This window comes from Elaeis guineensis, chromosome 4 (assembly GCF_000442705.2).
Source record: "Elaeis guineensis isolate ETL-2024a chromosome 4, EG11, whole genome shotgun sequence".
In the NCBI taxonomy this organism is placed as follows: Eukaryota; Viridiplantae; Streptophyta; class Magnoliopsida; order Arecales; family Arecaceae; genus Elaeis; species Elaeis guineensis.
In genome coordinates, this window is record NC_025996.2 from 3,511,269 (window position 1) to 3,521,220 (window position 9,952).

General features: G+C 37.3%; 1 long non-coding RNA gene across 4 annotated transcripts; it reads left to right on the forward strand.

The window, feature by feature from the left end:
- Positions 1-426: 426 nt before the first annotated feature.
- Positions 427-2,724, forward strand: LOC105044228 (uncharacterized). 4 transcript variants are annotated; one of them, XR_012140442.1, is made up of 8 exons: positions 427-522; positions 679-908; positions 996-1,246; positions 1,321-1,521; positions 1,613-1,695; positions 1,785-1,906; positions 1,998-2,306; positions 2,433-2,724. It is a non-coding gene; the product is annotated as an uncharacterized lncRNA (long non-coding RNA). The 4 variants fall into 4 exon arrangements; XR_012140443.1 differs by lacking the exon at positions 679-908 and having other exon boundaries at positions 2,433-2,722; XR_012140444.1 differs by having other exon boundaries at positions 433-908; positions 1,613-1,705.
- Positions 2,725-9,952: the final 7,228 nt, after the last annotated feature.

The following is a 9,952-nucleotide window of genomic DNA, read 5'->3' on the forward strand; positions in this document are numbered from 1 at the left end:
GTCTGTTCTTCCCTATGGAGATAGATTCTCCAAATAATATGCCACACTATTGTATGGTTGTTCACTTTCCCATATTCAATCCCTAGTCAATCTCCTTAATTTCTATCACCTTGACTCTCTTATCAATATTATGCATAATAATACTTGCTCCATGAGATGATTTATAAAGCACAGATATTGAAATCAAGCGTTACTTGAATTCTTTCCCCTCTTCATCCCTAGGCCCTCTTTTGCACCGTTGGGTCTGGTAAGGCTTAGCACATCAATGAATCTTGTATCATTCTAGGCCTCTACGATGTTGAAAACCCTCTTGAAGGTTAAGAAGCCATCGATGTTGCCATACCTCCAACACCATCAAAACTTTGTGCATGATAAGCAATCATCTGGATATGGGTCTAAACTCTCTTGGAATTCACACCTTCTAAGAAAAAAAGTACCAGCAGCCATCGATCCAGATCCACTATATTCCACTCAACAGCCAGCGATCCAGGGAATGGTCTTGCCGTCACAGTTACGGTCAAGGTATCAGCAGCTTCTTTAGAGTCGTGACACTGTGATTGCACCATCTTCCTCTCAGTCGCCACTAGTTCATATTCCACCAACTTCTTTGGATCCGGCACCATCAGAAGTCACACCTTCAGCTCCATCTCTGGTTGATGTTGCACTCCCTCTATCTAGGTATCAGCAACTTCTTCAGAGTCATGGTATCGTGGCTCCACCACTTTCTCCTCAGTCACCATCAGTCCATGTTCCATCAGCTTCTCTAGATCCAACACCAACAGAAGTCACACTTCCTGCACCACCACCTTCTTCTCAATCGTCACAAGTTCATACACCACCCAACGAGCCAGAGCCTATTGAGCACACACATCCTACCATGGATTTGACTTATGATATTCGCTCTATAGGTACGAATCATTATATACCTATTTATACTCAATGTCACCTAAATTTTTTTAAATTAACATTCTTATTGTTGCTTGCTTATCTTGTAGGGTCCACGAGCATGGGTGGACGAAAGAAAAGAGGTTGTACTAGAAGGGTTGGGTTAAGTAAGATAAACAAAGCCCTTGGTAAAAAAATAGAGATCAACATCTCAACGAAAGAAGGGCGATCCACTAATGCTGTTCAATCCGCCAAGCTATTAAATGAGTTGGGTATGATAGCTCAAAATATCTAATCTATCAAGCCTAGATGGACCAAATTTACAAAGGTGGAGATGCAGATTGCGTTTGACAAACTAGAGGTAAGTAGAAATCATTATAGTTGTATTTATATTCTATGCATATTTGTTCACTAGTATTTAATACTTGTTTGCAGTAAAAACTAGATGTCAAGGGTTTAAAGATGGATGAGGAAGTTTGTGCTAGCGTCAAGAAGCTTCTTTCATTGAAGTCAAAGGATCAAAGATATCGACTACATATGCATTACCTTAACCATGGAAAGGACTCAAAGCCAGGTACTGTGAGTATGATAGAATGGATAGATCTATGTACTTACTGGAGTAAAGAAAAGACACAGGTCAGTATAACTTGCATTATGTTTGCATGTAAATATCTCCTTTAAAGAATCTACTTTAAGTTGACTAGCATAAAATTTTCTATCTTTTCAGCTAACATGTGAGCATAACAAAAAATTCAAAAATTTTGTCAAGTGCCAAGCAAACACCGGGTCAAAAGCTTTTGTACCTATACGGTATCAGATTGTGAGATGTCGTACTTTGATTATGACTAATATTATTTGACATTTAAGTTTTTTGCAATAGTAACTCATCTTTTAAACAGAGCGAGAATAAATTGAATGGAAAGAGTGCAATCGAATTATGTTGTGGTATCATACTCATTACACCCCAGGTCATGGTGACACTTCAGATAGATGGACAACTCTCGAGTGTGAGGCAAAATGGGTGATGACACTATACAAAAATAAAATTATGATTACTATTTTAAGTGAACTTAATTTTTATTTTGAAATTAATCATCTTCGAATTTTGTTAGAATGAAATGATGCAGGTACTAGAGCAGTCCATATCTGATGGTCATCCTATGATAGCAGACCAGATATGCGATAAAGTTTTGGGGATCAGATCAGATTATGTCTATGGTTTGGGAGTTGGACCTCGTCCAAAGGGAAGAGTTCCTCTTTTATATCTAAGAAGAGACTTCAAAAGGAGTTGGAGCAGTCGCAAAAGCATAATCAAGAGATGAAGAATGAGATTGTAGACATTAAGGCGTAGATGGAGCGTCAACAAAAGATTTTGGAAGCTTTATGTGCATCACAGAATATCTTTTTATCATATTTATGATGTAAGTTACTTAAGTTATTTTTTTAATATGTCTCTAAATCTTTTTTATAAACATAATAGAACAATATATGTATTTTGTTACTGTAATATATAGGCAATTAATTGATTATGTTTTTCTTTTTGATAGGGATCCCGTGATTCAAGAACTTGTGAAGATGTGGTTTTGAGGACATGCATGGTAGAGGGGCCTTTTGCGCTTTAGATTGTCGACTTATGAACTCATTTGTTTTATTATAGACAGATGGATAATGAGTTTGTTTGCTTTTGGTTAGAGGTGAATTGTTTGCTTTTGGTAGAAATATGGTCTCTTAGTGCTTTTAGTTGGAAATACCATCTCTTTGGATGTCTAGACAATTTATTTTTTGGATTATAAACTTTATGTATAGATTCATCTTGATTGTGAATTGTACGTGAGTTCATACTTTAGTTGTCGAATGATTTATTGACTGAAAATGGATGATTTACTTAGTATTTGAATATGTACCAGAAAATGTAATATTTTATACAGGTTATAATTGAACTATCAATGAAGTAAAATTTGGCCATCGTAAAACATCCTTATTTTGCAACATTAGTGAAATCATTCCGCGATGTTTGGAAAACATCGCCAAAGATCCTCGTTCATTCCATGATGTTGGCAAAACATCGCACAATTAGTCACGTTCTGTGATATTTGTCAGACATTATGAAAGATATTTGTTCCATGATGTTAGTCAAATATTGTTCAATCAACCTATGTTTTGCGATGTTTGAGAAATATCATGAAAGATTTTTGTTTCACGATGTTGGTGAAACATCAATCAAACTACATTTTGCGGTGTTTAGGCATACGTCGCACTTTTGACGTTCTTTCCACAACGTTTTATGACTAACGTCGTGATTGGTCATTAACGACGCGGCTAGCGCGATAATCTTGGTGACGTTATATCAAATGTCGTAAAAAGACTTTAGTGATGTTTTGGAGAATTTTTGGCGATATTTTTAGACGTCGTGAAAAATCTTTTTTCTTATAGTGTGTATTGAGCTCTTCCAGTACCAACTCAATAAGAACTATGGAAATCCAAGATCCATTTTATTTGAAGTGTGAACACTTGTGGGGGACTGTGAAAGCATTTTCATCATGATGTCCTCACAACCTCAGGCACCACCACTGCATCCAGAAAACCACAATTGCCTTTGTTCTTCTTTGTATGTTATGAAAAGACAACCTAAAAAGTTTTCGCATAAGTAAAATTTTTCATTGTGCACACAAACAAAGGTTTCAATGTAGAAAAGCATAAATAGTTAGCGTGGAGGTTTTGGAGTCTCGTACCTAGGTATTTCTGGATTAGATGCTAGAACTGGCATCAAGACAAAAGGAAATTGTACTATACCAACAAAGTTGGTTGTTGCGGTCGACAAATATCCACGCCACATCCTCAGTAGTAAATAGGATCCTCCATCAAAGCCTTGAAGAGGCTCTTCCAGCCAAGACAGCTAACATGAGAGGGTGTGAGAGTGACAGGAATCATCTATGTGGCACTCAACACAGTAGCATCAATCGATTGAGGAACAAAGCCTTAATGAAGAACCATGAAAACATATTTGAAGAATGGTTAGCCGTTTTGTTATTGTTACATTTATTTCTAAAAAAGAAGAAGGGCTTTGAAAGAAGTATTGAGGTTTGGTGTGAGAATAGTGAGGAGTCTCAAAGAACGTGGACATGTAAACCGTTCCTGGAATAGCCAGAGGGAAACCTTGCTTCTCAGGGTAGTGCCTTGTATGATCTGATTAAATTGTTTTAATCCATATGTTATTCAATTTGAAGAAAGGTTTGTCTGGGTCAGGCATAGTTTATTTGAGAACATGTGATGTTCTCCAGATTTCTCATATTCCCCAACACTGATAACTGTTTGACATTGTGTAATGGCTGATGATGGTAAGTAACCAGTTCACAATCATCTGTTGGTGGATGAGACATATTGGATCTTTGTGCTCAGCCACTTGAAGTTCAATGGTGCTACTGAAAGATTGAGGACTGATTCTAAATTGTTAGATGTGTGCCTTAGAAGTCAATCTTGATTGATACATTTCATATTTCTAGGACATAGTTTGTACTTATTGGGCATTTATGTCACCATTCATGTTTATATGTCCATGAATCATCCAAATGATTAATAAGATGATGATATATATTCTCAAAGAGTTGAAAATTTGAGACATGTGTCATTGATGGTTGATTCCTAAATTGTTCTTGATCATAGGATCATCATGGGGATGGTGATTGATTCGGATAGACCAGTGCACGGATCGCTTCCTTCGGATAGATGGATCTCGAGTCTGCAGTATAGAAACACTGGAGCGAGAGTGCAGATGGTTGTTAGAGAATAACTAGCACTGAACGTGACCAACACGAGAAGTCACATGGATGTCTGCTCACTCATTAGTGACTTTCTCGATGCTGCAGTTGTATGACTGATCTTTTGATCTGAGATGGCACTACTGTTTGCAGTGAGACTGCTGGAGTTTGACTGACACATCAACATGGATCTCGATGAGTCCTTGTAGTGGATGTTGACGACAGTTGGTCCACTGTAGGAGTGGGATGTGCATCAAGATGGGATCTATCGACCCTAGCAGAAGGAAGTAGTCCTATGAGATTTAAGAGGCTGAGTCCTTAAGTCTATGATCATAGCAGTGTGTTTGATGGAAAAGAGTTTTTATAGAATCACATATGGACTCGAGCTGATTAAATCTATTATATGACCGATGATGAGGTTTGACGATTCATCCATGACTTGCCACCCGATCGGGACTCACGATAGAGGGACTGTATCATACGTTAACTACACCTAGAGGTTCATTTCTTTTTATTCTACTGGATTGTCACTACATACTACTAGATGTCACTGGTGGATTGTGAGACCCACGAGCATCATTTTGATGATCGATGATTTTTGATGGACAAAGTTGGAACTGTTCCAATCCATTAAAAAGAGTTTCAATGATATTGTGATAGGGATCACAATATATCTCACTACCAGACAGAATAGAACTTATGAGATCACACACAAAAGAGATTTTTGACTGATCAGATAGTTGAATTACGATTATGAATTGTAACAAGATTTGATTATCAATTTGATTGATGATTGATCCAATGCAAATATTGCATTATGTAACTCGCTAAAGAGTTAGTGAGTTAAAGAAGAATTGATAGGCAATTGAATTGTTAATTAGCTCAATTTGCTTGAGTTATGGGACTTGCATCAAGTCTAATTAAATTAGATTTAATTTGACTTGATATGGATTTGATTTGATCAACCCTAATTGGGTTATAAGATAACTGAATAGGATTGGAGGATTAGTCCCAGCTGAATTAAGATTTGGATTTGACTCAATTCCTAATTAGACTAGGATTTATGAGTTTCTATTTTGATTAGGGGCATCAAATCTTAATTGGATTAGGATTAAATTGAGTTTGATTCAAGCACCAAGTAAGAGTCTAAAAGGAGTAGGACTCCTTCAATTAGGTGACCTCTAATCTAAATAGTTTGGGCTCCAAATCAAATTTGATTTTCATCTATTTAGGTTTAATCAAGTCTTAATACGATTAGGATTGGTTGAGGTTTAAATTGATTTAAACCAGCCACCTAAAGGAAGAGTCCTAATTGGATTAAACTCTTATCTCCATGTCTTAAACAAGTCCCACGCCACCTTGATTCCATGCGCCATATAGGTCCCACATTGAACTAGGTTTGGATGCCACCTCTCCCACTTCTTTTTAGCATGTAAGAAAGAAAGGAAATCCTTTTTTATCGTGTGAAACCTGGGTGCACAAGGAGAAGTTGTGGGCAGCATAAAAATCTAAGAGTCCTAACTTGTATAGACTCTCATCTCCTATCCAAATTAGAACTCCCTCTTCACCTATTTAAATACCAGCATATGGAATAGTTTGTGGAGGGATAAGCATCAGGTCTTCATGTCCAAAAGGGGAGGAATGTGCATGAGAAAAATTCCAAGGAGAGGGCGCGGCGTGAAGGGTGGAGGCGTGAGATAAGTTAAAAACATATCTCTCCTTTCTTACACAACCAAGTATTGGTTGTTAGGACATCCTCTTCTCCATCTCTTGTCCATATTTAGACATGGATGTCTCCTCTTCTCTTTGTCCAAAAATTGAAAAAAAATTTTACATCTCTATTGTAGAGATTTGGTGCATGGATTTTAGGAAGAAAAGAGAAGAAAGGGTTCTTCTCATGATCTCTAACGTAGATATCAACATCCTCCTACTTCTTCTTCTTCTCTAAGAATGTTTTAAGAGAAAAAAAAGATTTTCAACCGTCAAGATGCGATCTCTGCAAGGGAGCTAGCACCCCAGTGAGATTAAAAAGCTTCTAATCAGATCAGAGTCTCGTATGGATATCCATAGAGGCCAGATGCTTGTGCGGCTACAAGAGACCCCAGAAGATATCCATGATCATCAGTTCGTGATGAAAATTGATCCATGCCAAGGTATGTTCTTAATTTATTTTTTTCTATTTGATTTCTATATCTGAATCTTATCTCACATATGATGATCCTGTTTATAGTTTGAAAATTTGATCTTATGCATGCTTAGATTAAATTAGATTTGATCTGAAAAATTTTTAAATTTCGCTGCATACTTGTTTTGAAAAATTTTGCATGCATAAAACTATAAAACTCCAACAATGATCTTATTAAATACCGAAGTAAAGATGGAACATGTAAACATTTGTTTGGGTGCAAAAGTATATGTTAATGGTCTTCACAAGCCGTCAACTTCTAGTACCGTAAGCTAGCAGGGAAACTTAAACATTGAGAGAATCCTCTGATTAGCTATCAACATAGTATATATCCAATATGTTGCCTAGTGTTGTATCTGTCCTTGTTATATTAGAGAATTGCCCTCTGGCTTGGAGTGTATTCATGAATAATTTGAATAATACTGCATGTGTTTGGCAACTTTGGTCAATGATTGCACAAGATTTGTCCATTGACCACCATCTGTTTCATTAGGATGTAATGCTAGTGCTTGACAGGTCTTCAAGTGAAAGTTGAGTGAAAATATTAGCGTAGTATTGTTGCGTAATGGTGCTGTTGATAATGGTAATAACGGGGTTTTGTCTTCTCGTTGCTTTGACAGACCCCTTCACATTAGCTTCCTTTCACCGTGGAGATTGTCTGAAACAGCAATTGACACCCATTACCAGTATCAATACTACATCAAAGCTATAGTAGCATTGTTGTCGCATAAGTAAAATTTTTCAAGTTATACACAAGCAAATTAAGGTTTTTCAGTGTAGAAAAGCATGTATAGCTAGTGTGGAGGTTTTGTAGTCTCATCGCGCAAATCAGATCTCATTGAATTTGTTTAACTGCTGATACATAAGACTGTCTTAGTTTTGTAAAAGTTTCCGAGAAATTATTTGACATTTTCAGAAGCCTTTTTCTTTTTTTGCTTTTTATTTTTGGCTTTGGCAGATGCTTAAGTTGGTTTGAACTTTGAAGACAAAATGATTAGCAATATGTCCTAGTTAGGTACTTCTGGATTAGATTCTAGAACTAGCATCAAGACAAAGGGAAATTGTACAATGCCATCAGAGTTGGTTGTTGCAACAACAACCATCCATTCCATGTCACATTCTCAGTTGCAATTGGGATCCTCCATAAAAAGCCTGAAGAGGCTCTTCCAGCTAGGTCAGCTAACATGAGAGGGTTTTAGCATGACAGGAGTCCTCTATGCGACACTCAACACAATAGCATCAATCAATTGAAGAACAACGCCTTAATGCAGAACCATGAAAACATATTTGAAGAATGGTTAACCAGTTTGTCATTGTTACATTTATTTCTGTCAATACACAAATCATCTTCCATATTTGGTTCATCTATATTTGGCTTCTTATTAATGTATGAATCAAATCATATATTTGGTCTCTCCCTACTTAGTATGAAATTTGAAATGCTTCTCCTATAATAGCTGGCCTCCTTATTTAGAATGAAATTTGAAATCTTGTTATAACCGGCCTAGATCATAATAGCATGTATTTTGAATTCCTGTCATAACTGGCCTAGACTACAATAGTATGTAATTTGAATTCCTGTAATAGTTGATCAATTATAATCTATATATTTCTATTAAAGGACAATGAAATAATAAGAGAAGAGAAATTATTTTTATCATTGCATCAGAGCATTTTTTTCTCTTTCCTTCGGTACTCTCTCATGGCCACCAGTTCATCTATCTCCACCTCCTCTAGTCCCTCTCCTTCTCCTCCACCTAACATGATGACCCCTCTCACCTTCCCATCGGTGCAGCATTTTTTATCTATCAAGTTGAATGCGTCCAACTTTCTGATCTGGAGAAAACAAATCACTCATTTTTTAAAGGGTCAGTACCTGTTTGGATTTCTCGATGGCTCTCACCCACAACCCACTGATCTTGTTGCCGCTGCTGCCTGGCAACAACAAGATGCTCAACTCATCAATCTTCTTGTTGCTTCATTATCTGAAGATCTTGTTCCTCTTCTTCTTAACAAAGAGACCAACTTTGAGTGTTGGAGCACTCTTCATGAAGCCTTTAGTTCGGCATCTCCTACCCGACTTATATCCTTGCATTTAGAGTTGTAGAATCTTCGTCAAAAATCAGATGAAACTGTCACCTCTCTTCTCCGACGTGCAAAAGCTGTGGCTGATGAACTTGCTGCATCTGGTAATGCCCTTAAGCCAACCGAATTTAATCTCCATGTGCTGTGTGCTCTATGTGATGATCTGCAAGATGTGGTCCCTGGCATTCTCAATCGCCAGTCACCACCATTATCCTCACCAAGGAACCTACTTATTTTACACAGGCATCAAAACACCCTGACTGGCGTGCTGCAGAGGAATTTAATGCTCTAGTTCGCAATGGTACATGGTCTTTCGTACTACGTTCATCTCACCAATAAAATTTGGTTGGATGTAAATAGGTGTACAGAATTAAGCGAAAGGTTGATGGCTCTTTTGAGCACTACAAAGTGTGCTTAGTGGCTAAGGGGTTTCACCAACAACTTGGCCTCGACTACAATGAGACATTCAGCCCAGTTATCAAGCCTACCACAATTTTGGCTGTCTAAGTCTTGCAATCTCTCAGGATTGGTCCATCCGACAATTAGATGTTCACAATGTATTTCTACATGGCAACCTGATAGAAGAAGTTTATATGTCTCAACTGTCAAGTTTTAAAGACCGCAACCATCCAGATTATGTCTGTCATCTTCACAAATCTCTATATGGGTTAAAACAAGCACCCCGTGCCTGATTTCATCGTCTCTTCGAGTTTCTTCTTAGATTGGGGTTTGTTGCCAGCAAGATCGATCCTTCATTATTTATTTTGAGGATGATCTCTCATGTGATCTATGTGCTCATTTATGTTGATGATATTTTGATAATCAGTAGTGACTCCAATCAAATCTTTCTACTCCTTCATCAGCTGGCTACAGAATTCTTCATTAAGGATCTTGGTGATCTCCATTTTTTTTAGAAATTGAAGCTGCTCGAAACTTTACCAGTTTGTTATTATCTCAAACCCGCTACATTAAAAATCTACTTTCCAAGGCAGGCATGGTTGACTGTAAATCTGTTCAGACCCCAATAGCTATACCATAG